Raw genomic sequence first — 5,942 nt, 5'->3', positions numbered from 1 at the left:
CAAAAAGGACATTAGAAGCCTAGCAGCCAGCTGGCAAGCGTGCTTGGCTGCTGGAGCTTTCCTTATCTCTATTGGTTGAGCCCTACACTGTACAGTTACTATGGGAATTCTAACAGCATTTCAGGTCCACTACCGCTTTGTTTCTTTTAAATATCTGGAAAGACTTTTTTTAGTGTGCAGTCTCAGTATAAAGGCTTGAGGTAACGTCTAGGGCAGTACTTTTCAACACCTTTGTGTATTAGAGCAATTGTAAAGTTTGTTCAAATGCAGGTTGTTATGACTTACCTTTAAAATTCTGATTCAGTAGATCTGAGGTGGGACCCAAGAATCTTTATTTTTCACAGGTAACCCAGAAATTCTGATTTTTTTTAAAGCAGTACTTTTTGAGAGCAAGTGACTTACTGGCTCCCTTTTTGAGGAGCTACAACCTGAAAGTCAGTAACCTACTAATTCTACTAAAAAATTACTGAGCAGTATTTAACAAGTTCCCTTCGGTCTCTGGAGTTGACTTTGCCCATCTATAAGTGAGACGCATTAACTATTTGATCCCTAAATGTTCTTCCAATTTTGACATTCTATAGTTCTATTTTGCCCACCAAAAACCAATTCTTAAAATTCATTGTTCCACACAGTAGCCTAACCAACATGTACAGAGATTCAAACAAATATGATTAATGGTTAACAGGAATATCGAGGCCTTTGATAAGACTTGAGTCTTGATCTGGCTCTCTTTTCCATTTTTTCTTTGTTTGGTTGTTCTTTCCCTATTGGTATTAATGGTATTTTTCACCTTTTTTGTCTCCCATATTCTCTGCTTTGTGTCTGACCCTCTAAGTCAGTACACTATTGGTTGTAATTATAGACAGCTTAAGTTTGATTGGATGAAAAAACTCGCAGCCCTGTACTATAATCCCATTCCTTTTTGAAAGTCTGTGCATCTTTTTTCCTAGCACAGAGTATGACTCAAAGGATCTCTGGGTTTAAAAACTGAATCTGCTAACTTGAAGTGGGTAGGAGCAATTAAATGGCTACCTTGCCAGTGAGTACTCTAAAGGGAAACATGGAAATATACTGTTTTTTATTACTGATAATTTAAACAGAGTACAGTGAGACATCGACCAAAACTGTATTGAAGTCATTTTGTTTAGTGTCGCATTAGGCAAATGACTTCATTCTCAGTGCCACAGAATATGAATTAGAGCAATACAACCACCAGTGTTCTTGTGTTTTCACTCTTAAGAGATAGCCATTCGTATACTTAACTGTACTAAGCAATAATCATTAGCAAATTTATTTACCTAGTCAGTTTAATTATTCAAGATGCTATTGAAGTAAAATTCACTAATGATTTATGAGAACACCTTAAATTTGGTGGTTTATAATCAATAAAGAGCTTCTATACATTCTTTTTTTTTTTAATTTTAAAATCTTTAATTCTTACATGCGTTCCCAAACATGAACCCCCCTCCCACCTCCCTCCCCATAACATCTCTCTGGGTCATAGAGACAAACAGAGATCATTCTGTCATTTTTGAGGTTGCATCCAAGTACTGCATTTCGGACTCTTTTGTTGACCGTGATGGCTACTCCATTCAAGGCAAGAATAGTGAAGTGCCTTGCCATTCCCTTCTCCAGTGGACCACATTCTGTCAGGCTTCTCCACCATGACCCGCCGATCTTGGGTTTCCCCGAAGGCATGGCTTGGTTTCATTGAGTTAGACAAGTCTGTGGTCCTAGTGTGATTAGATTGACTAGTTTTCTGTGAGTATGGTTTCAGTGTGTCTGCCCTCTGATGCCCTCTTGCAACACCTACCATCTTACTAGGGTTTCTCTTACCTTGGGCATGGGGTATCTCTTCACGGCTGCTCCAGCAAAGCACAGCCACTGCTCCTTACCTTGGACGAGGGGTATCTCCTTACCACCGCCGTTCCTGCCCTTCAACTTGAGATAGCTCCTCTAGGACCTCCTGTGCCTGCTCAGCCGTTGCTCCTCGGGTTACTCCTCCCAGCTGCTGGCCCTGGCCTCGGGCTCTGGGTGGCTCCTCAAGGTCACCGCCCCTGGCCTTGGGCACGAGGTGGCTTCTCCTGACTGCCCCTGACCTCGGACATGGGGTTTTAGAAAGGCAGAGGAACCAGAGATCAAATTGCCAACATCCGCTGGATCATGGAAAAAGCAAGAGAGTTCCAGAAAAAACATCTATTTCTCTTTTATTGACTATGCCAACGCCTTTGACTGTGTGGATCACAATAAACTGGAAAATTCTGAAAGAGATGGGAATACCAGACCACCTAACCTGCCTCTTGAAAAATCTGTATGCAGGTCAGGAAGCAACAGTTAGAACTGTACATGGAACAACAGAATGGTTCCAAATAGGAAAAGGCTGTATATTGTCACCCTGCTTATTTAACTTATATGCAGAGTACATCATGAGAAACGCTGGGCTGGAAGAAACACAAGCTGGAATCAAGATTGCCGGGAGAAATATCAATAACCTCAGATATTCAGATGACACCAACCTTATGGCAGAAAGTGAAGAGGAGCTAAAAAGCCTCTTGATGATAGTGAAAGAGGAAAGTGAAAAAGTTGACTTAAAGCTCAACATTCAGAAAATGAAGATCATGGCATCTAGTCCCATCACTTCATGGGAAATAAATGGGGAAACAATGGAAACAGTGTCAGACTTTATTTTGGGGGGCTCCAAAATCACTGCAGATGGTGATTGCAGCCATGAAATTAAAAGACGCTTGCTCCTTGAAAGAAAAGTTATGACCAACCTAGATAGCATATTCAAAAGCAGAGACATTACTTTGCTGACTAAGGTCCATCTAGTCAAGGCTATGGTTTTTCCTGTGGTCATGTATGGATGTGAGAGTTGGACTGTGAAGAAGGCTGAGCGCTGAAGAATTGATGCGTTTGAACTGTGGTGTTGGAGAAGACTCTTGAGAGTCCCTTGGACTGCAAGGAGATCCAACCAGTCCATTCTGAAGGAGATCAACCCTGGGATTTCTTTGGAATGAATGATGCTAAAGCTGAAGCTCCAGTACTTTGGACACCTCATGCGAAGAATTGACTCATTGGAAAAGACTCTGATGCTGGGAGAGATTGGGGGCAGGAGGAGACGGGGATGACCCAGGATGAGATGGCTGGATGGCATCATGGACTCGATGGACATGAGTCTGAGTGAACTCCGGGAGATGGTGATGGACAGGGAGGCCTGGCATGCTGCGATTCATGGGGTCGCAAAGAGTAGGACACCACTGAGCGACTGAACTGAACTGAACTGATACATTCTCTTTTAATTCTCAAAAAAAGGTTTGAGGATTATCAAGCCTCATTTATAGATGATGTCTATGTAATTCTCTTTCCTAAAGTGATTTCTCCAAAGTCACACAAAATAGAGTAGAGCCAAGACAGGAACCCCAGTCTTTTCAACTTAAATCCAGTCTTTTTTTAACACACACCTACAGATTCATGAAATCATTCTGTTAACAAATAGTGGTTGAGTCCTTACTATTTTCCAGGAATCTTTCTAGGTGCTGGAACAGATACAAAGAAAAATGGATGAAGATCTTACAATTCTCTGTGGTTGTAGAGGTCATAGATGTAGTGGGTAGTATGGATCTTTGAAAACCAAAGGATAATAATAAGCAGCAAAGAAGCCACACCAAAGATACTAACAGCAAAATTGACAGATGTGAACACAGTGCTTTTGTTTCCCACTTTTTGATGGAAATACAAAGCCAGATAAAGAAAAAGTGGGGAAAGTCTCCTGTAATAATTGAGATGACTGTAAACTTCATTTTAGGTTTTGAGTTATAAATTTGAGATGAGCCCTAAAAAGTTGCTTATTGGGAAGCAATAAACCAACTGCATGTATCAGTAGACATCCTTCACATGCATATACATAGTGTTGTTCAGTCACCCAGTTATGTCCGACTCTTTGAAACTGCATGGACTGCAGCATACCAGGCCTCCCTGTTCCTCACCATCTCCTGAACTTTGCCCAAGGTCATGTCCAATGCATCAGTGATGCCATCCAACCATCTCATCCTCTGATGCCCTCTTCTCCTTCTGCCCTCAATCCTTCCCAGCATCAGGGATTTTTCCAACGTGTCTGCTGTTCACATCAGATGACCAAAACACTGGAGTTTCAGCTTCAGCATCAGTCCTTCCAACAAGTATTCAGGGTTGATTTCCCTTAAGATTGACTCATTTGATCTCCCTGCTGTCCAAGGGACTTTCAGGAGTCTTCTCCAGCACCACAGTTCAAAGGCATCAATTCTTCTGGCACTCCACTTAACGGTCCAGCTCTCACAACCATACATGACCACTGGGAAGACCATAGCCTTGACTATATGCACCTTTGTCAGCACAGTAATGTCTCTGTTCTGTCTAGGTTTGTCATAGCTTTCCTGCCAAGAAACAAACATCTTCTGATTTCACAGCTGCAGTCACCATCTGCAGTGATTTTAGAGCCCAAGAAGAGGAAATCTGTCACTATTTCACCTTGTTCCCCCTCTATTTGCCATGAAGTAATGGAGCAGGATGCCATGATCTCAGTTTTTTTTTAATATTTAATTTTAAGCCAGCTTTTTCACTCTCCTCCTTCACCCTCATCAAGAAGTTCTTTAGTTCCTTCTGCCATTAGAGTGGTATCATCCACATATCTGTGACTGTTGATGTTTCTACCACCTATCTTGATCCCAGCTTGTAGCATCCAGCCCAGCATTTCTCATGATGTTCTCAGCATATAGATTAAACACAGTGACAGCAGACAGCCCAGTCACACTCCTTTCTCAATCTTGAACCAATCAGTTGTTCCATACAGGGTTCTTACTGTTCCTTCTTGACTGGTTTCTCAGGGGACAGGTAAGATGGTTTGATATTCCCATCTCTTTAAGAGCTTTCCACAGTTTATTATGATCCACAGTCAAAGGCTTTGGCATAGTCAATGAAACAGAGGTAGATATTTTTTTCTAGAATTCCCTAACTTTCTCTATAATCCAGCAAATGTTGGCAATTTGATCTCTGGTTCTTCTTCCTTTTCTAAACTCACCTTAGACATCTGGATGTTCTTGGTTCACATAATGCTGAAGCCTAGCATGCAAGTTTTTAAACATGACCTCACTAACATGGGAGATGAATGCAATTGGTCCAATGGTTAGCACATTCTTTAGTACTACCTTTCTTGGCAATTGGGATGAGGATTGACCTTTTCCAGTCCTGTGGCTACTGCTGGGTCTTCCGTATTTGCTGACATATTGAATGCAACACCTTGATGGCATTATCCTTTAGGATTTTGAATAGTTCTACTGGAATCCCATTGCATCCACTAGCTTTATTAACAGCAGTGCTTCCTAATGCCTAGTTGACTTCTCTCTCCAGAATGTCCGGCTCTGGGTGGCTGACCACACCATTGTAGTAATCTAGTTCATTTAGATCTTTTTTGTACAGTTCTTTCGTGTATTCTTTCCATCTCTTCTTGATCTCTTCAGCGTTGACTAGTCTCTACCATATTTGTCCTTTATTGTGCCCATCTTTAAGCAAAATATTCCCTTGATATTTCCAATTTTCCTGAAGAGATCTCTAGTCTTTCCCCTTCTGTTGTTTTCTTCTAGTTTTATACACTGTTCTTTGTAGAAGTCCTTCTTGTCTCTCTATGCTGTTCTTTGGCAATCTGCATTTAGTTGAGCATACCTTTTCCTTTCTCCCTTGCTTTTTGCTTCTCTTCTTTTTTAGCTATTTGTAAGGCTTCTTCAGGTAACCACTTTGTCTTCTTTTCTTCATTTTCTTTGGGATGGTTTTGTTCGCAGCCTCCTGTACAAAATTATGAACCTCAGTTCATAGTTCTTTGGGCACACTGTTTACAACTTCTAGTCCTGTGAATCTATTCATTACCTCTACTACATATTCATAGGGGATTTGATTAAAGTCATACCTAG

Source organism: Ovis canadensis, chromosome X (assembly GCF_042477335.2).
Source record: "Ovis canadensis isolate MfBH-ARS-UI-01 breed Bighorn chromosome X, ARS-UI_OviCan_v2, whole genome shotgun sequence".
Classification (NCBI taxonomy): Eukaryota; Metazoa; Chordata; class Mammalia; order Artiodactyla; family Bovidae; genus Ovis; species Ovis canadensis.
The sequence above is the reverse complement of the archived record's forward strand: the minus strand, read 5'-3'. Positions refer to the sequence as shown.